The sequence below is a fragment of the Macaca mulatta genome, chromosome 3, assembly GCF_049350105.2.
Source record: "Macaca mulatta isolate MMU2019108-1 chromosome 3, T2T-MMU8v2.0, whole genome shotgun sequence".
Lineage (NCBI taxonomy): Eukaryota > Metazoa > Chordata > Mammalia > Primates > Cercopithecidae > Macaca > Macaca mulatta.
The window spans coordinates 17557870-17585564 of NC_133408.1; the positions used below are offsets into that span (position 1 = coordinate 17557870).

General features: G+C 36.0%; 1 protein-coding gene across 6 annotated transcripts in view; it reads left to right on the forward strand.

Annotated features, from left to right (window-relative positions):
- GRIK1 (glutamate ionotropic receptor kainate type subunit 1) overlaps window positions 1-27695 on the forward strand; it is a 406851-nt gene that overhangs the window by 1431 nt on the left and 377725 nt on the right.

Here is a 27695-nt window from a genome sequence, read left to right on the forward strand (position 1 = left end):
CAGCCCAAAGATGACAAAAGGCAAGGACAGTGGAAGGGGCGTGGACTCACAGCCATAAATGTACAGCACTCACCACCAAGGTTTGGTCTGTGGCTGCATAGGGCAATTTCTGAGCTTTGAGGGTTGACACAGCTCTTCGCCTTTCAAACCAAACCCGGTTATTGTTCTCTTAATCTCATTTGCCCTCCTCCTTTCCCAACCCATCGGGCTTCTTAGAGACACAGTCACAGAGGGAGCCCCAGGTGAAGTTGTGACATCGCATGGGTCTCTTAGCTTCTCCTGTCTTCCACTTTCAACCACAAGAGTGAAGCCCTGATCTCTGAGGACTTCTAACTCACCCTTTCCAGGAACTAACAATATGCCAGGAGCAGTGCCAGGCAGCGGCATAGTGGCACTTCCTGAGCAGTTGAAATTTCTCACTGTGCTAGCTCTGACCTACAGTCAGCCCCTTTACAAAAATTCAGAACATAGTGGGTTTTATTTTTTTAATCACTGAACATGCCCATTAAAAGAAAAATAGAAATGTGCTACTTTGAGCTGCAGATCCCAAATACTAACTTTTACTACAGACATGTTTTTTCTAGACTATGGGTAATTTTAATGTGCATTGTATTGGATAGTTTAGGGTCTTTTCTAAAACAGATTCAAAGTATTTATTTTTAAAAAAACTTACTACTATACATAACTGAAATATCCTTTACCTGAGATAAGTTCTAGGTTTAACATCCTGGGTTTTGGGGAACGCAATCAACTCTACTCACCCTGGTTAAAAAAAAATATTCTGAACAATACAAAGTAAGGAATGAGTGTGCGTGTGTTATAATTTCCAGTACTTATTAACTTAATTGGGGTTTTGCTTATGTATTTTACCTTTTGAAAGAGACAAATCTAGGGATGCTAGAAATGGCTGTGCTAGCCAGTGTTCCTCCTCTCTGTATAACAAGTATAAGGTAGCATTTTCCTTTCCTATATCCCCCACACCTAAAGGAACTCAGGAGGAGAAGGGAAAAGGATGCTTTAAGACATATTTGTTCACAGATCTGAGTATTTGTCTAAGCTCCAAGCAATCACAATCATCTATGTAAAAGTAGTTTTCAAAGTGAAAACAACCAACCACTGACCTTACAAATATATGCCACAAGATAATGAGGTTTTCTTTTTTCTAAATGTGAGCCAACATGCATGAAACAAAATGGCATGGCATGGCCTGGTGTTGTTTATGTGCAGTACAAATATGTTACTCCTTCTGGCCTGGAGTGATCTGTGGCTGATGTGAGTACTGTTGCCCTGTAGGCACCTAAGGACCAATGCGTGCTTTTAAACGAGCAATTTAGCACTGTGGAAACCAGCTTTACCTCAGAGGAAACCTGTTTCTCTACAGTGACTTTCTTGTGTCAGTCAAGTGCAATACTGAATACAAAAAATTAACATAAAAGGGGTTGGGGACTAAGCCAAAGTTTATGTGTGTGTATGAGTGTGTGTAAGGAAAAAGGAAGGAGAGTTATATTCTTTATCATATCCTGTCCCATCCTTCTTTCCAACAAACCGTCAACCATCCAAGCAACCGATCAATCAACTAAACAATCAACCAATCAACAAAAAGGGTCTCTAGATTATGAACTGGCACGTTTTTTAGTGACTTAAAATATTCAAAGTAAAGTATAGCAAAATCAGTAGGCACTCAGTACTGGGTCCTCATATGGAGAAGGCACTCAAATGCTTGAATGAATTAATTACTGGTCTACTTTTCTTGTCAAAGTGTCTGCTTAAGCTTCAGCTTTGGAGAAAAGGAGAAAAGCTAAGATAAAATTCATGCATACTGAATATCTGAGAGGGCATTGAGTTCACATATACACATGATTTGAGCATACACTGTGAATGTCTATCGGAAAGTTTATAATCTTATGCAACAGTTAAGAGACAGAGAAGGCCAGTAGGCTAGTGGTGCCCTTAACATTACTTCTGCACTCGAGAAGTTTCCCAGCAACTTGCACAGAAGAGAAATATAGCTGGTTGCTGGGAATTGTGTGGAGCTGCTGGGGTCATCCCTGCCTCTCTGTATACACCAGTGTATATCAACAACCAGTTAGTTGACATACGCAATTAGTTGGTCTGTGAGCTTCACAATCACAAATATCTTCCTTAATTGGGCAGCTGACTTATAACTAATGGTTAAAACAGGATCTAGGTAACCTTGGTAGATGTGGCCCACCACCACTAATTGAAAAAACATTCCAAGTGCATGTGCAATTTTAGGGCAGATGTGTAATATTTATAATAAGAATTACAGAAAGATCAATAATATATTTGTGTGCATCATCTCAACACATACAATTATAGAGGTCATGGTAAAAACAGGATTAAGAATTGAGTAGTGGGCAGCCAGGCTTTCTGAAGCATGTTTTGGTGTCAGAAAGCATAGGTTTGAGTCCCACCTCCACGATTTACTAGATACATGGATGAGTGAGTGAGGGTTATTTAGTCTTACCAGGCCATTGCTGTTGCATCTGACAAATTGAATTAAAACTACTGCAAACCTCACAGTGTCACTGATAAGAGCTCAATATGAAAGGGCTTTGAGTAATATCTGGATACATTTGTTGTAGCATTACTGTTGTTATTTTGTTTTTACTTCTAGTTTTTAATTATTTACATTTTCTTCCTAAACAGGGACTTAACAGTTGATCAGTGTATCTTTATAAGGCCTTTAATAGCCTTGAGCCTAAATCTCTTCATCTGTGAAGTAGCCGTAATGGTATCAGCCTTTCCTATTTTACAAGGGAAGATGAAATACTCTAATTTCTGTAATTTGCCAACAAACCATCAAATAAAGATGTTACTATTGTGTAGTTAAGTACATCACAAAAATAGAAATATTGTGTAGTTTTATATGAATAGTGTGGAAAGCCATAGCAACAATATCATTGTTCACATGCTTTTATTTCCTTGGGAGAAGTCCAAATTTATTTTATGTCAATCATTACCTTGGCTGTAGCATCATTTTTGGATATTTTAACCCAAAGATCCCCAAAGTTCCAAGTAATATTTTTATTTGTTCATATTTTTACATAAGTGTGTACAGGCCCATGACTTTATTTTTAGGCACTTAGTTTTTTCATCATTTTAATATTCATTCTTCATTCAACAAATATTCTTTGAGTTCTCACTTCCCTAGCATGAGCCAGACACACTTATAAAATTGCAGGATGTACACCAGTGAATAAAATGGACAGCATCTGCCCCTTGAGGTTTGCATTCTGACAATTGCAATCTATACTGCTGACGTTTTTCATCAGATTTTCAATGTGGTCACTTTAAAATTTTTTTCAAATATTATTCTCGAAGAGTTCTTAGTTAATGTTCTGCCACTGATTTATTACATCAATTGCATAGTCAACTTGGAATAAGTTCTGGCTTCCAAATGCGTAGAGTGTGGAGAGTGGTACATGCTGCCAAACTTAGAAGAAACTCAGAAACTCAGAGGAGAGTTGCCTGTGTTTAGGAAGACCTCTTTGGCTGGAGGTAGAGTCACTGAGAGAAGCACCTGTGTCTTCAAAATCATCTTGGTCCTAACATGAACTTGAAAACTCCAATGGACACCGGAAAAATCTAAAGAGAAGGTGTCTGGTAGTGTGATATAAAAGGGAGTGCCTGACAAATATTAACATGTTTCTGCAAATGAGCAGATCTTTTCCCTTAACAATTTTACCTGTGTCATTCATCGTTTCATTTAATATTGATTTTATGGCCCTAATGTTAACATTGCGTAGACCTCAACTTCAGCTACTTTTCTTGTAAGGTTTGTGATCTCTGGTTTTCATTGAGATAGTGACTTTGCGGAAGTTCGGTTATTACTGGTGGAAACACCAGAAATTGAAACTAGCTATTCTGGTCTCAGGTTTTGAGTTCCTTGCATTAAATTATGCCATATTGTGTGTAGACTTACGTATGCCAAGTATATACAGTATAAGTGTGTATTCAAACAATAAATAACGCTTACTTTAAGTAATTTAGTTACCCAGAATAACTAAAACAAGAGTTCATTTCTCTTATATTTGATTTCAGCTTAGTATACACTATATTGGTCCTAACATGAACTTGAAAACTCTGATGGGCACTGGAAAAATCTAGAAAGTATCTGATGGTGTTACATAAAGGGGAGTGCCTGGCTAATGTTAACATGTTTCTGCAAATGAGCAGATCTTTCCCCTTTCACTGTGTGTACTAAGTGGAAATCGAATATAAGAAATCAACTCTTGTTCTTGGTTATTCAGGGTAACTAAATTACTTAAAAGTGAGTGTGATTTATATGTGAGACAACTAGCAAAGAGAAAAACGGATATTATCAGTGAACTCTCCAGAATTTCTTTTTTGAAAGAGTTCAAAGAATGCAATCAAGTTGGAGAGGAAGACTTACTACTTACTTACGCCTGGCAAACACACTGTTGTCAGAGTGTACAGTTAACTGGGAAGGGTTTAGAGGAAGGGTTGATGGGGACAGTAGTAGTGGTAATCTCTCAATCCTCTTTTGTTGTTTCACTGATAATTATCCGTATAACATAGGAAGTATCATTCATATTCTAAAATTTTCCAAAAGTTATTTAGACTAGAAGAAAGAGCAGTGGAGATCTCAATTCTGTTTTGTTGTTTCACTGATAATTATCCATATGACATAGGATATATTATTTATGTTCTAAAATTTTCCAAAAGCTATTTAGACTAGAAGAAAGAGTAATGGAGGACTTCAGGGAGAAGGGGATTCATATTTCCAGCTGCCTTTTTCTAATTGACTGAAACTGAGAAGATTATTTAATTTGTTACCCTCAGTTTTGATATCTATAGAAGAGAAAATAATAATGACAAATGTATGGTTTATCATAGGAATAAAATACATCATCTGTAAAATGCATGGCATACCTTCGATCTTGAGGAAGATAGGTCTCCCTCTCTCTCTCTCTCCCCCCTCTGTCTCTCTCTGTCTCTGTCTCTCTGTGTGTCTCTCTGTCTCTCTCTCCCCCTCTCTCTCTCTGTCTCTCTCTCTCCCTCTCTGTCTCTCTCTCTCCCCCCCTCTCTCTCTGTCTCTCTCTCTCCCTCTCTGTCTCTCTCTCTCTCCCTCTCTCTCTCTGTCTCTCTCTCTCTCTCCCTCTCTCGCTCTCTCTGTCTCTCTCTCTGTCTCTCTCTTTCTCTGTCTCTTTCTCTGTGTCTGTCTCTCTCTGTCTCTCTCTCTCTCCCTCTCTCTCTCCCCCTCTCTCTCTCTGTCTCTCTCTCTCCCTCTCTCTCTCTCTGTCTCTCTCTCTCCCCCCCTCTCTCTCTGTCTCTCTCTCTCCCTCTCTCTCTCTCTGTCTCTCTCTCTCTCCGTGTCTGTCTGTCCCTCTCTCTCTCTCTCTGTTAATGAACAGGGTAAGAGTTCTGTGCTCCACAATCCCCTATTTGAGCAAGTAAGCTGGGGGAAATGTTCTTACTTGGAGATTCATGAGGCACATTTGTATAGTAAAGGCTTTTTGAAATTCTGCAGCAAAACAAACAAACACTCTGTTTCTTTTGTTTAACCCAATGTCTTTCACATATTTACTATTGGAAGACCCTTATTTGAATCGTAGCTATTAATGTCCCACTCAACTTATGCTCCCCAGAGCACACCTGAGAAAACATGGGCCGGTAAAACCACAGCAATTTCAGCACACACAGCCAAAGTCACATGGCCATACATCCTGCAGCTGCTTCCTTCTAAGCCAGAGTCTGCCATTCCCAATTTCAGAACATTTTCTTAAAGGTTTAAGATTACCACGACACACGGTTACCTATGTAAAAACCTGCACATACTGCCCATGTACCCGCGCCTTAAAATAAAAATAAAAATGAATTAAAAAATAACACTTAGTATGGTGGCAGATATTTTGCATGCTTAATAAATATTTTTTTCTTTAAGAAAGTATACTTAGTTGTTTAATACTGATCTCCCTCTTTTATTTAGAACGTATTCTTAAAACCACACAATCTATTCTAAAGGTTTACCATTTTATTAGCATAAAATGTGATTTGGGGCCATTTTCCTTTTCTTTTTCTCTTTTTTTTTTTCCACTAGACTTGCTTTTTAACATTGTTTTAAATTGAAAATTCGTATTAGACTTATAATATCTTTTCCAGGAAAGTAATTTGTGGTAAATTCAAGGTCTATATTTAACATTTAACCTATTCTTTATTTTAAAATGCTTATCTGATTTTTTAAATGACAAATTGTCATGGTGAAACAAAAGCATTCAAATGAAAAGGAATGTATTCCAGCTAAATTAATTGTATTAATTTCTTATCTTGATTTACTACTGAGATTGAGTTGTTGTATCTAATTGGAAACTCCCTACTTATTATACGGCACTGTCATTGTTTTTCCAATTAATTTATTTAAAATAATCAAATTGATTGTTCGAAATAATAAAATAATTAGAAAAATAGATAATCCTGGAGAGGAAAATTTAGAAAAGGAAAGAAGTAAAAACATTTAATTTATAATCTCATTTATGAACTACTGAAAAAAATGAACTCTTTAGAATAACTTTCCCAGGTTACTTGGACAATATTTTACTTTTTTCTTACTAAAAAACTAGGAATTTTCTAAAGTACATAATGAAATCTAAGGCAAGGTTAGTCACAAATTGAAATTAACAAGCAATGATATTGACTAAATAATAAGTAAACTACTGGCCACAAATTAATCTCATAGAAACACCTCCCACAGCTTCAAAAGATTTTCTTTTAGCTTTTAAAAATATTATTTGGCGCATTTGTCAAGTAGAGCAGTTACATTTGAAAGATTAGGTCATGTTTTGTCTTTCGATTAGTTACTATTTCACTAGTATCCTGGCTAGGTAAAGCAAAAATACAAAATAAAGCAACCGTATAACAGCCTATCTACTGTCTTTAAATTTCAAGGGAAGTGTGATAATGCAGATCTTTATATCAGAATTATGCCTGTGTGTTTTTATTTAACAAAAATCCAATGGTTAATTGTTATTATTACCATCAGTTATCAATGTGGAGACTAACAGTTCACTACGACTTACTATTTCCTTTTAAAGATTCAAAAAAGTATTAAAACATTATTTTTTACACTAAACAAGTCAAAGAGCACAGACAATCTTAAGGCAAAACACCTGTTTTATCTAATGATTGATTAAAACTCAACCTATACATGGGTTAGTATACACACACATGTATTTCCTTGCTCTGTCTGCTGAGAGGGCTTAGGAACAATAATACCCCAGTAACAATGAGCACTCCTGGCACCCAGGGCTCCTGAGGAAAAAAAAATGTATTATTCTAGGACTGGGAAGGGAGATACATGAGATCATTCTGGAGAATCTTATGGTGCCGGAAAGTAAAGAAATGCTCCCATGAATGCATACTGATATAGATAAATGATTAAATAAATAAGTAGGGAGAATAGGCAAATCTGGCTCAGCAGAAGAGCCAGGTGATCCAGGTTAGCATCAGCAGTGGGAGGTTATGCTGATAGTATTCACGCTTGATAACAGGTGGTGCAAGTCGTGTGTTACCTATCTGGTCTCCCTCCCTGAAGCCTAGAGCCCTATTCTAATAATGAGAAAACATCGGACAAATTCCAATAGAGTAGGATTCTACATAATAGCTGACCAATATTGATAAAAACTACTAAAGTCACGAAAAACAAGGAAAATCTGAAAAACTGCCACAGCCAAGAGAAGCCTAATAAGACTTAGTGAGAAAAATGTAACGTGCTATCCTGAATGCAATTCTGGAACAACAACGACAAAATGACATTAGGTAAAAACCAGCGACACGGAATAAAGATTGACTTTACTTAATAATAATTTATTGATACTGGTTTATTAATTTTATCACTGTACCATACTAATGTAATAATAACGGGAGAGAAGATGTGGAGTATATGTGAACTCGGTACTGTATTCTCAATTCTTCTGTAAACCTAAAGCTGTGCTAAGAAATAAAGTCTATGTTTTAAAAAGATTCAACCCATATCAAGGTTTCTTCTGTTACTGTTTCTACCTACTCTGCAGTACATAAAGATCTGCAGCTGTATCAAGGGAAATAAAACGAAAAAGCCTTGTTCATTCCATACAATATGCTACATGCAGGGTTTTCTAAGAGTGTCCTTAAAGACAACAATATTTAATGTTGAAAAAATCATTGAAGAAATAAGCTTTATATAAAAATTGCTAATCTGATGGTTATACATCCTCTTTAGAATTCTGCAGTGAGTTTGTAGAAAATCAGACATTAGCTGTTTCTATCCATTAGCATCTTGGTCTTCAACTATTATACTTTTTGTACTTAAATATAATTTACTGTTGAATATTGATTCAAGCATTGTAACATTCTGTTAGATGCTTTAAGTGCTGATGTCCTTAAATGAAAAGTCGCAGGAAACTATTTGCACGGAGTACTTTTCTTAGCAAAATTGTCTAAATATGCCTTTAAAAATCAATACTTAATTCCCAGAGGGGGAAAAAATAAAACACTTCATAATGCAGATTGGGGAAAGGATGGTAAAAATCAAGTGTTTTTATTTTCTTTCATTGTGAGGACTCAATTATAACTTTTAAAGGTTTTATTTTTTCCTAAATTTTAAACTTCTAAAATGTTGGATTACATACTTCAGTCATCCATAAACAGATGTTGCATTCTGATGAACTGGCTATGTTTACATTGTATGAGATGTTACTGTACTTTGTCTCCTAAAAGCGGATTAATCAGATAGAGCCATTCTTCAAATCTAAAGGCAATATTTGCCTGGGCAGTGCTGTTCCTTCTGTTCTTAGGATGTATTTGAACCCTACGGCTGTTTCCATGCATGTCCACTGAGTTGGCAAGGACCTTTATAAATGATTGTGAATCATCTAAATGTTCAACAGGAGGGAAAGGTTAAGAAAATAACAGTAGAATGTCCTCCAGCTTCATTCATGTTGCAGCAAATGACAGGATTTCATTCTGTTTTGCGGCTGAATAGTATTCCATTGTATATATTTACATTTTCTTTATCCATTCATCCGCTGATGGACACTTAGGTTGAGTCTGTTTCTTGGCTACTGTGGATAATGTTGCAGTGAACTGGACTGCAGATATCTCTTCAACATGCTTCTTTCAATTCCCATGGATATATACCTAGAAGTGAGATCGCTAGATCATATGATAATTCTATTTTTAGTTTTTAAGCAACCTACATACTCTTTTCCTTAATGGTTGTACTAATTGACATTCCTGCCAACAGCATATAAGAGTTGCCTTTTCACCACATCCTTGCCAGCATTTGCTATTTTTTTGTCTTTTTTGATAATAGCCATTCTAAGCATTCTAACTGAGGTGAGGTTACCTAAGAAACAAAGCAATCATTAAATATGATCCGTAAGAAGAAATAAGCAAAAAATGCATACAAAATAATATAGACCATAGTGTATGGTTTTACATACTTTGGATTGGGAATTTATATAGTTCATTCTTGCTTATACATGATAACTTTTAGTTAGTTAACGTGGAAAAGGGAACTTTATTGATTTTGTTAAGATGGTAGAATTGTGGGTGAAAGTTTTCTTTCACTTTTATTCCCATTAATGTGTTTTGTCCAGTTTAACAATGATTAGTTAAGGATAATATTTTGTAGATTCTCGATTATTAAAGCAGACATTTGCCTGCAGATTGCTGTAATGAAAAGTGCACTGGAATGAGAGTACTTCTACTTCTGGTGGTTCTTAGCTTGGCCACGTCGCATAACCTCCTAATAAATCCAACCCTTTGTCACAGAGTAGTGAGTGGTGAGCACGCACATGGGTGCCTCTGCTGATCTCCATATCTGTAATACCCTCTGCAGTATCTGCTTCATTTTATTGTCATCGGGATGAGCTGATATGCTGCATGAAGATGTGCAGCTGTATTACATTGAACATTTTAGAGCCGCAGCATCCAGTGTGTGGAACTTTGTTTCCCTGTAATTAATCTTAACTGGCACGCATCAAAGTGAGGACCTTGATGTGGCCCCAGTGGGAGTCTCCTCGCTTTCTATTTCAAACGGAAATTATTTTCAATCTATTTTCTCTCTTCTCCCTACAGAGATGAAAGACATGAAAGGAGAGGCATTTGCTGTCATTCCTCTGGGACGTCCACTGGGGTGTAGCTTGTTCCACCAGGTCCTGGGTATCAGCCTCTAATGCATCGCATTCCCTGTCCAAATCCCTGACTGGGTAGCTCCGTGTGGCTCACTCTGCTGCTGCCCATCCTTTAAGACTCGGCGTGTTTTCCGTCTGGTCTCTCATTTAGCTGGTGCCTACCTAGAGTCTCTTCGGGGTGGAATTTGTGGCTCACACAGCAGCACCCACTCCAAGTGATAGTCCTGCTGGCTATCTCAGGCTCTTTCTGTCCTACTATATCCTGCCTTCATCTCGGCTTTCCTGGTGGCACCTTGAAAGGCCAGTTGTACACCATGGTCCTCCACTCCCAGAGACCCACCCATCTGTGGGCATGGGTTTTCTCCAAAGCTAAGGGATTTTATTGACCTCCTACCTTGACTGCAGGTCTCTCAACTCGAAAGGGAGGAAAGATGGAGCTGAGTTCTTGTATTATCACACGTCTATCTCAGCTCTCAGGTTCAGGCTGTAAACACTGCTGTGGTATTTAAAGCAATGTTTCTTTTTTTTTTTTAAATTAAAGCAGCAACAAAACAAGCAACAATAACAACAAACTTTTCAAATTTCAGTTTTTGGCTTTGCAACAGAAATCCTAGGCCATGGTGTCCAACCCTTTGAATGTGAGGATGTTTTTGCTTATCTCTGGTGGCAGATATCATGAAAATTATGCCCAAACCTTTTTTCTTAGCTCATCAGCTCTCCTCAGTGTTAATGTATTTGATGTGTGGCCCAAGACAATTCATCATCTTCCAGTGTGGCCCAGGGAAGCCAAAAGGTTGAACAACCGTGGCCTAGGCTTTAGGACTAGTGTCTCTGTGTCATTCTCTCTATATATATCATATATACATGTATATATGTGTATATATATGTATATGTGTGTATATATGTGTGTGTGTGTGTGTATATATATTTTTTTTGTTTGTTTGGTTTTGGTTTTCTTTGAAACCAAGAGTCTCGCTCTGTCACCCAGGCTGGAGTGCAGTGGTGCGATCTTGGCTCACTGCAACTTCCACGTGCCAGGTTCAAGTGATTCTCCTGCCTCAGCCTCCTGAGTAGCTGGGACTACAGGTGCCCACCACCACAGCTGGCTAATTTGTGTATTTTTAGTAGAGACAGGGTTTCACCATGTTGGCCAGGATGGTCTCCATCACCTGACCTCGTGATCCATCTGCCTCGGACTCCCAAAGTCCTGGGATTACAGGCGTGAGCCACCGTACCCAGCCCATATTTTATATATTTATATAAATAATATATAAGTGTGTATGTGTCTGCATTTATTACAGCTTATTTCCATTAGCATATATAATATAAGCATTGCATATACATATTATTAAGCATATTTATTGCATATATTATACACACTACAGCTGAAAATACTGAATATATAACATATACTACATAGTATACATAAATTCATATATAACTATATACAAATACATATATAGTTGTGTATTATTTATTATAATTATCCTTTGGTTTATATATTACATATATATTACATATATCATTATATACATTATAATATATACTACATATCATATATAATATACATGTATTCATAGATAAATTCACATTTATATAATAAGATTCCAGTCTGCATTTTTCTCTGTCTCTTACCTATTCAACCTGGAGGCAAATCATACATGAAGCTATCATTGCATTTTGAATAACTAGGCAAGGCAATGTCTGCGAATTCTGGTGGTGTGGAGCGGGGAGGCATCAGGCCCACACAGACCATGCCAATTTGTTATGCTTTTAGGATGTTCTGAGGCTACGTACAACTGAGTTTGAAATATCTGTTCTGCTTCTCCTGAGAATTTTCCTGTTGGTCAGATTGAACAACAGGGAACACACGCCATCATCCAGGCTCCAATTAACTCGGAAGGATTGATGATTTTTTACATCTGTGGAACATTTGTGAGAAAATAGACAGTATGATATCACAAATAAAGTTCCTTAGGGAAAAACATAATTGCATAGAAAACACAACAAAATTGTTAGAAATAATTGTCCATTATTACCTTAACCTAAGCAGTATACTCCTCTTGGAATAATAATGGTAAATAAATTGTAAAGAGAAAGAAATCAGACCCAGAAATCTATTTGAACAAGCTGTAGAAGGCGCATAGACTTAAATATATATGTGTGTGTGTGTGTATATATATATATAATTTCTTATATAATATATATACAAAAAACTATATAAGATGCACAAATAAATTAACAACAATAGTGTTTAAGACCAGGCAGAGCCTTTAAAGATCTTAAAGTTCAACTTTTTCATTTCATAACTGAGAATACTAAGGCCCCAGAAGCTTTACAGAAATAAACACTCAGTAAGCAAGCCACAATTCTTAACCTTCTTCTCAGTGCTATTTTCTTGCAACTTTGTTTTTCTCATGCAACTAAATTGAAAGGTGTTAAAAATCTATATTTGAATGAATGAAAAATAGTAACCAACTAACAAAATTCATACAAAAGTCTCAGAGTACAAAAAGCACTGGACTAATCAGTGTGGTTTCTTCAAATCAGGATGCCCATTGTAGAGAATTCTGAAATGTGTCTTAAATGAGAGAGTGGACATGTGAAAGGGAGGTGAGGCCAGAGGGATTATTATTGTAAATACTCAAATCTAGGGAAATTTTAACATCCAGGGAAAATATCGATAAAGAAATCCTAACAGAAATACATTAAACTATACATATCTTGAAGGTTTTTTTTTTTTAGCTTTGTATTATCTAGGTATTTCTGATTAACTATCTACAGTTACTTGAGTGAGCAGAAATGTCTTCATATCTAAAAGGGCTCTTAGAAAAAAATTAAGTTAGCATTTACAAACGAGTGGTATAGAGCATAACAATTTAGAATAGTTAGAGTCTATAGCCATTGCAATTTGTATTATCCTAATTTAACTGGAAATATTGAAGTGAGTGTTATACTTTGGTTAGGCTAACTACATGTGCATACAAGGGAAGAAGGCTAAAGAGCGGTATCTGTCACTCACTTTTTGAGAACGTCATAAAAAAATCAGGAAGGCAGCCCATCATTTGGAACTTTGAGATTCATAGTCTCACTCCTATATCAGATACAAAAGTGAGGTGGAATGTATTATTGATATGCTGCTCAAAAAGATAAAATCGGTGAACAATTCCTGGAGAGCACGCCAAGTTTGCTGTACTGTTCCTGAAGGCTGGCCTGCCTTTTGTTTCATGTGAAGTAATCCTTCAAATCAACTTCTGGGTTTTGCAAGGTAACAGTTGACCTTTTCTTCTCCCTTCAGACTACGAAGTTTTAATTTATGTATTCACACCCTCTCTGTCATTTACTTATTCATTTATTCATTCTTATATTTATAGCTTGTCTTGTTCTAAAAATATTTTAAAGGCTTATAGAAATACATATGTTATAATCTGATCAAATACGTTAATGAGAATGGAGGTGAAGGTGAAGCAAGATTAAGGCAGGGGTGTTTCCCTGAAAAGACACCAAAAGTGGACGAGAAAATTGTATCCGCACTTCCTGGCAGCTGAATTGAGAAGGGAAACAGAACAAACCTGAGTTTGCAGAGTCTGGTTGCTTAAACAAATTACAGGTTTTTCAGGTTAAAAACCATGCAAGAAATTTATCCTGTGATCTTGATAAAGGGAAACAATGTGATGTTATAGATAACATACCTACGATCAAATCGGTAGTGTGTTTCATACATTTGTTTCTCATGAAGTGCTCAATACAACTCTATGACAAGGCATCACGTAGTAATAAGAACACTTCTACAAAATGTCTTGGTATGAAGCTTGGTTTGATCTAGACTTCAGTTTATGGTATCTAGGGAAATGGAGGGCTTGCATGTCACCTCATCATCATTCGTAATGATTGCTCCTTGAGTCTGAGCTTTTTCTGAAGGAGAGTAGCAGAAAGTTAGAAGGAAGAGGGGTTATGATTAAGTGTGCATTTCTGCTTAGAGCCAGATCCATAAACATCAGAAGGTAGGAATGAGGTCCTTCTGTGAAATTAAGAAACCCAAATAAGGTACCTTGTTAAATAGAAGACCACCTCACCTCTAAGAGGATGAGACATCTGGAAGCAGAGGCAATGTTTTACTCAGAAAATCCTTGCAAATAGTTTTAAATAATGACAAGAGTCACCAAAAGGTGGGAAAAAAAAAAAAAGGTCGGGGGAGAATAAAGTTTTTTGAGACATGAAGTTTAAATAGCATGTCTTTCAGGTAAATTCTAAGACAGGTAAGTTGGAGATTGCACATTGACCTTATATATGATTATCTGTAAACCAATAACATGTTCAGTAGACTTTGTGTAGACTATACCTACCATGGTGATTGGGTTTCAGAGCAGTTGTTCTTAGCCTTTCTTATAGTAACCACAGAATAAAGCTCATCATATCATGAGGTCAATGCTTCATAACTAAATATACACCTGTTCATCACTTCATCACAACCCTTCTTCCATCTAACCTTATTTCATGTATGTATATGTATCTCCTCACTTTCAGATAATAATTTCCAATTTTTTGTACTCTTGTTTTCCTTTGATTTTGTATTTTGTACTTGCTTAACTATGTTTTTGTTGTTTTATTTGTTATTAGAGTCTTCTCTGTATATCTTAGTCTGGTCAGTAATAAAGCTTAAATCTTTTCTATCCCCTCTGAATCTTTCAGATACTCCTCTGTAATCCTAATCATCTCCTCTTAGAAAAGCCTATTTTATCTAACAGGACTATTGATTATATAAGGCTGAAGGGAAATAACTAAATGTTTGTCAGTCTGTGTTCTGAATATCAAATTTGCCCACCTTTCTGTAGACTCCGTATTTCAGAGTACTACCATGCGCTTAAAATGTAAGAACAAGCAAACAAAACCTGAAACATTGGCGTGTTTGGTTTAAGGTTTTGATCTTTGTCTGATGTTCCTGAAAAGACTCCTTTAACTTTTGTTCAATTTCTTGTCTTTTTTTCTGAGAGAAAGGAAACACTCATTATAACTCCATGGTATATTTCATTTTCAAACACACTTCTCTATTTTGAGTTCAAATTAAAGACTCCTGTCACATCTGTAAAATGCCAAGCTGAGCTACAAACTGAGTTAATGATAGCTTCCTTCTATTTCATGTTTATTATTACAATGTTTTACTAGCTTTCTCTAGTTTTCTCTCTTTCAAACATGAATATGAATGTGGTACATTAGATATTATGCAGAAGTACAAATTCTCCTTTATAGCTGGCTGAGAAAAGCTTGCAACTGACATTTCGACTGAAAAGTAAGATGCAGAAGAGAAAAAAAAGAACTTCACTAGGGCCTTTTGAAGGAGGACAGTATCACCCTACAAGTCAATATGTGACCATCCGAATTAGCATTATATTTCATAAATCTATCTACAGCATAATTCATACTCAGTCAGAGGGAAATATGGCAAAATTCCCTGCGGAAAGACTCATTTTTGTATAACACATACACATACACATAAACACACCAAATGGCACAGAATTGTGTAAAGCAGTACACAAGTCCTTTTAGGCCAAAAAAAAAAAAAAAGAAAAAAAGAAAGAAAGAAAAAGGGTGATTGCTTTCTAGCTAGTGTAGACTTGAGAAAACCATTTTATGTTCTGCAGTCTGGTCTTATGCACCAAACACTCATATCTGAGATTCTTCCTGAAGAAATAAAACACGTTCTGAAATTCTCTCTGCATCTTATCCCAAAAGTCTGCTCAAAAAAGTGACTTACTTAGAGGCATACAAATGCAAGACCCAGTCATGAAAATGAAGTGTAAAAGGACTGAGGAATACAACAGCAAAAGTTGTAAGTTTGAACTTTAGTCATTTTTAAGCAAAGTAACTGTTTGCATTTATTTTTATTATTTTATTATTATTTTTTAATTATACTTTAAGTTCTAGGGTACATGTGCATAACGTGCAGGTTTGTTACATATGTATACTTGTGCCATGTTGGTGTGCTGTACCCATCAACTCGTCAGCACCCATCAACTCGTCATTTACATCAGGTATAACTCCCAGTGCAATCCCTCCCGCCTCCCCGCTCCCTGTGATAGGCCCCGGTGTGTGATGTTCCCCTTCCCGAGTCCAAGTGATCTCATTGTTCAGTTCCCACCTATGAGTGAGAACATGCGGTGTTTGGTTTTCTGTTCTTGCGATAGTTTGCTGAGAATGATGGTTTCCAGCTGCATCCATGTCCCTACAAAGGACACAAACTCATCCTTTTTTATGGCTGCATAGTATTCCTTTAAGTAAGTATACTTTTTAGCATACAAGAATTAAGAAAATTAGTTGAAAGTACAGAAAAATGAAAAATTCATTTAAGTTGCTTCTAATATATATCATATTCTTTTTCTAAGATTGCCTTTTTCTGAGACTTGTAGTGTCCATGCAATGTTGTTAAAGAATAAATCATTTTTATATGATAACATATATGTACATTTAATTATTAAAGGCTATAAAGATTAGAAAGGTACGCATTTTTAAGATAATTACAAAATCAGTTTTCTTCTACCCACAGAAATTATTTTTTAACAGTGTTTGGCATTTATTGAAGAAATAAACAAATATATAGGAAACTTATTTTAAAAATAAAGATGTTAATGGTTTTATTGATTCACTTAAAAATTCAGATATTCTTTGTTGGACACAAGTCATTAGATACACAGGTTTATATACCATCTCTTCACCGTTACTCCAAAGTAGAAGGTAGTTACATCTAATATAACCATTTTATTGATGTAGAAATTGAAGTCAGAGTTTATGAACAAAATCAAATTAACAGTGATCTTGCATATAACCCAAGACTGGAAAAGACATCTCGTAAACACGTTGTCCAACTTGGTAGCCTGCATCATCTAGACTGGGATAATTGCTAATCTTTTCTTTCATCTACCTTTATTTACAAAACAATAGTATCACCCAGAAGGACAACTTTAGTAGGGTATCGAAAGCAAAGGTAAATCTACTTACCTGCAAAATTATTCTTAGATTATCTTAAAGTAATGAGCACCTGGTACCTGAGGAAATACAAGAAGTGTATTATCAATGGTAATTTTTAAACCAAAATTTTCAGTTTACTACAACTAAATTTCTAGAACCTTGCCTAATTCTGTTAGTCAAGCTTTTAGTGTACATTAATTTGTATAGCAATATTAAAGTGAGCTTATGTGCAGAGAAACAAAACCAAATTCAAAATACTTAATTAAAAACGAAGGGAACTTGAGTGAAATTTTAGATGTTAGAAGTCTGGCCTATTTTTTAATTTATTTATTTGATTTATGAAAACTCAACTTTTACTTGAAAACCCCTAGGGGATGATTGCAGATTAAGATACTTTTTTAACTGTGAAGTAAAACCATTAAGAACAGCAACAATTTGAATTAATAATGTTAGTGGACCTTGCAATGAGGACTAACATGCTGAACTGGTCATTTTTATTGTGAAATATGTTGGAAAAACCTTGCACTAGTATTTCAACAGCACCCTTTCCATTACACTTGTATACTAATTTGCATCTGTCAAGTAACTCCTCTAGAACAGTTAGTTGTATGCAACTGCGAGTCATTTTTTTTTCTTCCAGGGGACATTTGGCAATGTCTGAGGACATTTCTGTTTCTACTGTGGGAGTGGTGGAAGCTGCTACTGGCATCTAGTGGTTAGAGGTCAGGAGTGCTACTAGACATCATGCAATGCACAGGGTAGCCTCCACAACAGGGAACTAACCAGCCCAGAATGCCAACAGTGCTGAGGTTGAATTTTAGGGTGGAGATTATGAACAAAACCTAGCCCAGGTTTAGTGTAGATGCTTTGGAAATCCTGCTCCAGAGAAAAATAAATAAAACCATCAATCACCTATTCTCAGATGGTATGAACGGAAGCCACATATCATATTAGTGTTTTGCCATGAATCAGGAGCACTCATGGCAAAACACTTTTGATAACACTTCCCTTGTCCAGCGTGTATGGTGCCTCTTCTGAAAACATGTCCATCTGAAACACAAAACAGACACTACAGCAAGTTACACAATCAAGCATAAAAATGCACCTCACTCAATGGCTCTCCAAGCTTCATGAGTGTCTGCTATATACAGACCACTGGATACACATGAATGAGCAGGGTAGACTGTCTTCATGGAGCTCACGCTGTAGGAAAGGCACATGGATGTGAATTAAATGATCACACAAATAAATATTTTATTCTAAACTATGACAAATATTACTAATGAGAGGGTCATGGTTCTATGAGCTCCTCTAATGGGAAAAACCGACAACGTTAAAGAAAGTCAAAGAAACTTTTCCAGGATAAGAAGTTTGTGAGTTTGTATCTGTAAAAGAAGTCATTCCTAGAAACTGACTTCAAGAAAAAGGAAAGAACTCCAATTAGGGGAACAGCATATGCAGACGTCTAAAGTTGAAAAGGCATGTGTGCTCAGTGACAATTTAGCTCTTTATTAATACTTTTTGTTTGACTGTGTGGGTAGATATATGTACAATATCCTTTCCTAGTAGCCCTTTCTAATAATGGGAAAATGAAACTATTCCTCAAGTTAAATTTACAATGTAGAACTAGTTATTTAACCAATAGCTATCTCCCGCAAATATAAAATTTAAAACTTCTCTTTGAAGAAATAGAGAAATGAAGTAGAATGTTCTTATTATCCCCTGAGAGACTGTGAACAAAGAAGCAGAGTAGGCAATTTCTGGGAAGAAAAAACATTTGAAATATTTTTCTTTGCCTAAATCTTCATTGATTCTTCTTCTATTCTGCCTCTGGGAGAGTCCTTGTTCCTGTAATGGTTTTTCTGAACCTCTCCCCTGCTCCCATTCCTTGTCAAAGAACACAGGGAATCAAAGAATGTCAGCCAGAAATGATTCAAAACTTAATTTGTTTATTTACAAATAAAAGAAATGGAGGCACAAAGAGGTCCTCACTGTTTCATGTCAATTTTTAAAATAATTTCTATCCTGAAGCACGCTGGCTCCATAAAAGGGACTGTTTTTAGCACATTAAACCTCTTCAAACCACTCTGTAGGTTTATTCAACCTTGTACTTTGTAAAAGTACAGAAGTCATTTACAAATACGGTTTTAATAATGAATCAAATGGCTGTTTCTAAAATTAAAACTACTCCTTGTAGCTAGATAGACAGCAAACTCCGTGTTCTAGCAAACTCTTGGTTCTCCTGTAAGTCATTTAGGGAGTGCTACCTTTGCTCAGTGAAGAATTAAGACAAAGAAAGCCCTGAGTATGTTTCCCACATTCCCAAGCTCAAGAAAGTACAACCCATGTTGAACAAGTTGTGTAGGTGTGTGTTTATGAACCGCCCTGAGATTCACTCTACTTACAGATTGCTGTAATACTTCTTGCAGAGAGCCCGGAATGCATCCTCTGTGTGCACAGACACTAGTCTGAAATCACTCAAACCATGCTTCCTCCAGCAAGAGACACTTTTCTCCAGTGACTATGATGGATATTCTCTGTTTGCCCCTCCAGATTCACTCTTCACCAACCTCTAACCTCCGTGGACTTTTAGGAGTTGCATCAAAAGTTTCTCTTGCCTTCAGGCTTCATATTGCTTTTGGCCAGTGCAAGGCAACATCAGATTGGAAGGCAGGAACAGCTAGTGGCTTTGAGGTCCTCCCCTTCTATTGATTTACTATACTCCCCTTCTATTGATTTCATGTAAGATGCTGTGGCTGAGTTCCTCCTCCAAGCGTCTTAGCTCATTTTGGGTGCCTCTCTCCTAAAGCTGCAGATGTCTCAGTGCTTCCTCTTCTTGACCCTTTACCCCAGGATTGATACGTTGCTGGTCGCTTACAGCTGTTGCTAACTCTCAGTTATATCCCTTGCCTTCCCCTTCACCTGTTGCATGCTTATCACCTTCTCCAAATACTCTTACAGTCACCTTCTATGAATGTGCCATCGGCTCTCTGCCAGAATGCTGACCTAGACAGAGGCTGGATGCAATTGGGCTGAAATATCTCTTGACAAAACAAAAAAATAATAGAGATAACATAAGCGTGCAGCTTAGTTTGATATATCAGATATTTTCCACAATCATTTCAGTTAGGTTTTCTGTAATATGCCATTTTAATAATGTGATATATGCATTGTTTCTGAACATTTATTTATTTGTTTTGCGTATTTTTCTATTAGTTACCAGAGCATAGGCACTTGGTGAATATGCTTGGTAAATAAATATTGACACACACACACACACTTTACATTATTATGTGCTATGAAATATGCCAGAAATAGATGAGACTTGGTCCTTGCTTTTAATGATTTTCAATTTAGATAAAAGAGATATAACATATACTGGTGGATATTGAACTGTTCAGGAGCCTGATTATGAACATTCTATACCTTTAAATCTCCGCTTCATATCTAAGTATGTGTAAGAATTGGGAAAATTGCACAGCTTCTCTTAGCATCAATTTTCTTGTCTGTAAAATGAGATTGGTTATGTCTACTTCACTGGGCTTTTGAAAAGATTGGTTGAGCTTGTATATGAAAAGGATTAGCAAAGTGCTTGGGAATGTGGTTAATACTTATGAAAAGTTAATTGCCATTATTAATGTTACCATTACTTCATTTGCATGTAATTATTTGAGATTCATAAGTAAATTTGGATTTTTAAAATTTTCTTAGTAATTCTAAGTAGTAACTCCTGTCAACATTATGCTCATTTTTGAGTTGAGAGAATTTAGGGGAGAGAATAAATTATATAACCAGGTTCATATAACCTGGTTATATGATATATATGATATAACCATATCAAGTTTGTGACTAAACCAAGATGGTGGGATTTTTTGGACAATTTTTATCCTAAAAACATAATAATGACTTCGAAAAATGTCACAAAGTATATTACAGGTTATATAAATTCTTAGAAAGTTATGCATTTCTAGTATCTGAATTTCTGCACTCTGGAAGAAAATATAAAACATTGAAATGGCTTTATGAAATCAACCTTGTGGCAACAAGTTTATAGAAAACTCTTGCTATACACAATAAAGTCACGCCTAAAAATGTGAATGTACAACAAAAATACATGGTTCATTTGAAACAGGTATTAAATTCGTATCAGAGAGATTCCACTGAGTAAGTTATATATTGTTAAGTTCATTCTTTATGTTTTTTATAAAAAGAAGTTCTCCACAGCTCAGAAATGTGAATTCCACTTTAGAAGGTATTTCATTTTTACAAAAGCTAATTTAGTGGGATGGTAGTTGTGAAGTCATTTGGAAATAAAATAACTTTGAATAAGAAGGTTTAATTCTAGCTATTTAGAGTTTCTACTGACATGGTATCTTGTGATAACAGATATCATCAGGCAAGGAATAGATGCTGCTTCCTTAATTAGTCAAGAAACTTTTATGTTGTTAATTATGTTTCAGTTTTACTCCATGTCTCATGTAAGTCATATTTTGAAGAAGCACATATTGTACCTCTCTTCTGTGGAAGGCATTGGCTACTAAAGATTCTCAGAGAGGCATGTTGACCAAAGTCACCCAGAGAGAGTTAGGGAAGACACAAATCAACTCCTAGAACTATTTCAACAGAATAATCCTATATATTTTTATAAATTAACAAAATACAGCAATTTCATTCATGAGTTAGCATAAGAAATCTGAAATACATAAAATATCTGAGTTCAAATTATTAAACACTTTTACTTCCCATAGTTACAAGAAATAATAAAACTTGCTCGGGCGCAGTGGCTCACGCCTGTAATCCCAGCACTTTGGGAGGCCGAGGCAGGCCGATCACGAGGTCAGGAGATCGAGATCCTCCTGGCTAACACAGTGAAATCCTGTCTCTACTAAAAACACACACACAAAAATTAGCCGGGTGTGGTTGTTGGCACCTGTGGTCCCAGCTACTCGGGAGGCTGAGGCAGGAGAATGGCGTAAACCCGGGAGGCGGAGCTTGCAGTGAGCCGAGATCGCGCCACTGCACTCCAGCCTGGGCGACAGAGCGAGACTCTGTCTCAAAAACAAACAAACAAACAAACAAAAAACACACACACAAAAAAAAAGGGATAAAAAGTTCTCTACTACAAGCATTATAACTGGCACAACATACATTAAGTTCATATAAAATTGTTCCCATTATTAATTCGTTTCTAACTTCAATTACTTCTGGTAATTTTAAGTACTTTAGTGATTTATTCCATCATATTAGAGTTTCTTTAAAATCATATCAGCATATTCATGATTCTTGGTTTATGTCTTCCTCTTATTCCCTAATTTTCCATTTCTGATAATTTTTGTAGTTGAATTGCATATTATTGCTATTTCCATGTAAGACATTAAAACACTAAGGTATATGTAATATTCTTGTATGTGGATTTTAATCATCTTTATCTAGTTGCCTGTGCCAAAGTTTTATTTTTTTTGTTTGTTTGTTTTTAATTTTGGTTTCTCTTATCCAAAGAAGGAACATTAAACTCTATATAGCAGGAATAGGCTGATTTTTATAACCTCATGTTTTTTGTTATATACTTAATTTTATCTGGAAGATTTCTGTGCTGTTATTTCAAACCCAGTATACATAACAATTTAATTGTTTAGTGCAATGAAAAATGGTGGGACCAGAGTAGCTTTATATTCTAAACCAATAAAAAATTCCTGCTATTTCTCTCTCTCTCTCTGTGTGTGTGTGTGTGTGTGTGTGTGTGTATGTGTGTGTGTATGTGTGTGTGTGTGGTTTGAGCGCTTTTCACTGGTTTATTAACTTACAGTGTCCAGACAGTAAGCCAGGCTCTGAGGGCTACCTGGTGGAAAGGTAGACAAGATTCTTGATTCCTGCCTGCAAGGATGCTGCTGGGAAAGATCAACTAGAACTTACACACACACACACACACACACACACACACACACACACACAATTAGAGTTAAATGCTATGAAATAAACAAATGAAATTCATAGAGACTGGATAAGCCAGTTATGGAGGGAGAGGAGGAAACCAACTTAATATAACATGGCCAAGGAGGTGCCACTTATGTGACACACTATGGAGACAACCAGGTGAAAAGGGCAAGGTGGATGCTTTAGAGAATGATATACGCATAGGCTCAAGGCAGAGAAAAGCTCTTGATATGCTTGGACAACTGAAAGAAGGCCATTGTGGCAAGGAACAGGCATGAGGTGGACAGGAACTGGATCAAGTTAGACCCCCTCATGCAGCGGTTGACTTTCCAGGGCATGAATCAATACCAGTAGACATAAGGAAACCTGTTTCCAGATTCTCCACTTCTATATTTACTCTTTTCTAAAAGCAATCCCACTGAGAATGCACCTGTGCTCTGCTGGGTCGCTTTTCCCACCTCTTTCATAGTTGTCCTTTTCCCATTTATTGAAAGAAAGCACACCTGCCACCCACATTAGATCTTACCTTTGTGTAGTGCCTCAGGCCATAAGTCACAGTGCCCCTGATGAAGAATCTTGGAGCAAAGCAAGATGGACCAAATAAATTTTGATTTCTTCTACTCAGTGAAACATTTATGACAGGTTATCTCTCTCTCTCTCTCTCTCTCTCTCTCTCTCTCTCTCTCTCTCTATCATCTTTCTATCATCCATCCATCCCTCTATCCATCACCATTTATCTATCATCAGTCCATTAATCTGTCCATTTATCCACTCATCTATTAGTTCATCTTTCCCTATATAATGCAGAGTTAGAATTAAAAATAATATCTTAGTTAGGAAGACATATTAAAGTGTGTGTGTTTTTTAAAGAAATCATATATTTTCTTTTTTAACAGAAAGTAGGTCTGTTTTGTCTGGATGATTTGACAAGGAAGACGTGTTAAAAAGTGAAAAACATGTTTTTGGTTTCACTGATTTAACTAAAATATATAAAGCACGTATATAAGATGAAATACATCAGAAATTACATATTTTGAGAACATTTCAACTATACAGTGAAAAATGTAAATACTGGCTTAAAATATGTAGGGGTAGGACCTAGGTTTTTATAATTATTTTGGGGACAAGTTAGAAAAAAATGCTTAGAGACCACTGTCCTAAATAATGACAGACCAATAGGGTTTTATACTCAGGTCAGTGGAAAGCATTTGAAGAGTTTTAGATTGAAGAAGACAACATTTCAATGTAAATGCTTTGCACATAGTAGGCTTACAGCAAATCACTGTGGGATTAAATTGTGTCATTTCTTATGATCGTTCTCCTAACATCTGAATAAAAATAAAAATAAATAAACAATAATAATAACAAAATAAATAAAAATAAAAGCACAGCATAAATTGTTATGCTTAAAATGTCAGTGATGCAGAGATTGGCATTCCTTTTTCCCTAATGCCATAGTAAAATGGCAGAAGAAATAGTAAATACCACCGTGCAAACCTGACCAAGAAGTGAGACATCCTTAACTATTCATTTCTCTCAATTTCGGTTACAGGGCTTCATACCTCATCAAGTTAGAGTAAAAAACATATTTTAACATTGGTCTGTTTTGCGGTGCCTGGTTTTTGTGAAAAATAAATGGCAAATTACCAAAACGCCATTTCTTCCTATCTTATTTTAAAATCCTATCTTCATTTTGAAAGTATTTAGGTGTGCAAGCACAGGCAAGCCAAGTGATATACTGAAAACAAAATGTCTTAAATCTTGATTAGTTTGAACATAATGAGAAAACATCAGAAGCATGTTGATTTTGAGAAAAACACACAAACGTCATTACTTTTTCTAGAGAGAATTGAGATTGTGATATCTAACATAAGCTTAGTTTGTAGAATCTGTGTGTGTGTGTATCTATAATGTTATATGTAAGATATATTCATATATGTTTTATGTTATCAGTAAACAAATCTCTGTGAATACAGAAGTGTTATCCTCCTTTTAGTATGCCACTGCCTGCAATTATATCTAGTTGTTTTACAAGGCTGCAAACCAGGAACATTGGGTTTACGTGTATTAAACCCAGTGATACTTAAGGCTTGAAATCTTAATCCACTTTGGCTTTCTGAAGTGAAGACAGAGTTCTTACAAGAGATTTAGTCACAATAAGATGAATTACTATCAAGAGAACTGTTTGTTGCTTTGCTTGTACATGGTTGCTGTAGCTATTGTATTGTTTTTATTAAATAGACTCTTTTATATTATAGATTACTTTTCTTTCCCTCCCTCCAACCCCATTTGAGTTAAATGTTTATGGATGGAAATTTAGAAGGTGTTATCCTCTATTTTAAAAGTAAATGTAAGGATATTAAATGACTTGCTACATAGATTTCTTGATGCATTAATCTAGGTTATTAACTTTCCTTATTTATGCTGCTGCTTTTTGAATTTTTTTTACAGAAGCAGGTTATTCTCTGGCTCCCACTTTGAGTTGTAATAGCAAAAATAACAACAAAAGAAACTATGTACGACTTTGCATAAATAATCTCATTTCATTCTTACAGCATTATAATATGGATATTAATATACTGATACATATTTTTCCAATCTTAAACATTACTTTTCTGTGTAAGTTTCCGTTTCAGGCATTCTGTAAAATTTTCTAAGTACTGCATTCATAGTATTGTTTCAAAGAAAAGAAACTAGACAACTATCAGAAAATTGCACTAATAAACGTAGGAAATATAAGAACATATGTATTAACTCAATTTGTAGTTCACCTTGGCCTTTTACAGAGTAGTTTTTCACTTTGTTAAAATTATTTTTCAGTTTAGACTATTAAAGTGTGGGCTTGGAATATATCATGATGTTTTAATGAGTGTTTTCATTCTCCCTGAAAAGAGTAAGACATGCTAGAACGTTGAAAAATAATTTTCAGGATTCACAGATAAACAAAACGGGGCTCTAGATTAAACCACAATTTTGTGTTAGGTGTTTGGGCTGGGCACTTCATATATATGACACATTTAATTGTCACAGAGCCACTGGGGATAACACTATTGCATTTCAGAAAGGTTAAGTAACTTGCTTATAAGCTTATATGGAACTGCACCATGATTTAAACTTAGGCAGAGCCTCAGATCCTGTGGTGGTGACATTTATTTTTATTGCAGTTGCTGTTAACTTTACATCACAACATGTTCCAGCGGTAAACGCTGTCATAGGATAGCCGTACTCACACACCAGAGCCATCCTGAAATCCAGAGAAATTGCTCACTTCCTGTGGGAGAAAGAGTTAGTGTTTGAAACTAGACTGCCAGGGCAGTATATATGAAAATATACTAAAGCGTTGTTCCTATTACATCATACACACTCAATAAATAATTGATGAACGATTGGATGAATGAATTAATGACTTAGTTATATCAAATTTAAATTTAACCACTAGCTGGTTTGTGTACATTTACAGTAACTGTGAATCTTATTTGCTTACAAGGTCTGGTTGAATATGCTAACTTAAGTCCTAGTGTATTCAGTCAACAATGTGTACTGGACACAGGTAGGCTGATCCTCTATGGTTGTACATAAGGAAGGAATGCGTGTGTGTGTGTGTGTGTGTGTGTGTGTGTGTGTGTTTCTGAATTCAGGTATATAGTGTGGAAAAGAATTTACAGAATGGATAGGTTGAAAAGGAGCACATATACATGAAGAATTTTCTATCACTAAGGTCTTCATTAATTAATTGACAGTCATCTTTTGATGATGCTTTTGGGTGCATCATCTATATTTCTTTAGAAATTAAGTAAAAACCATATTTCATCCTTTTGCATTCCCTTACAATAAAAAAAATGAATTATTCAAATGAAGGTAGCTTAAAGATAGGGATTTTTATTTATTTGGCAAGTAATTTAAAGGTAGAGGTATCAGTTTGGTTTAATAATGCTGCTGTAACAAAGAACACCTGGATCTCAATGGCTTATAGCCACAAAGGCTTTTTTTTTTTTTTTTTTTTTTTTTTTTTTTTTTTTTGGCACACACAAAACACTCAATACAAATTGACAGGGTTTCCTACAGTGGGGACTTAAGGATCCAAGCAGATGTAGAATCTATCTCAACATGGCAGGGAAAGGATCTCAAAAGGTTCTACCCCAAAGTGACACACATTGTATTGGACAAAACAAGTCGTATGAGCATACCTGACTTCTGGGGAGATGGGGGCAGAGAAATGCAATGCTATCTTGTTCCCAAAAGGCAAGAACATGGCCTGTTTGTGAAACAAGTCAATGAATACCATGGTTAGCAGGTCAGGATTGGCATAGCAGCTCAGTCAAGTCAGGGCTTGAAGTTGGCATTGCTGACATCTTCATTATGACTGCCAATGCCCCAAGTCTTAAGTTCTCACATGACTGCCCCATGCAGGAAGGAAATGGAGGAGGAAGAAATAATTGCTCTTCATGTGCCTTACTTCGGGAGCTTTCTCGGAGGTCCCAGCAGATCTTTCCTTGCATCTTGTCAGCTAGCACTCGTCATATAGTGTCCCCTAGAATAATTCCTCTCATGCAGGAATGAAGCTGCTAGGCTTGGCTTAAACAGTGGTTCTCTACTGGCATTGATTTTGTACTCCCAATGCCTTCCCAGAGGACATTC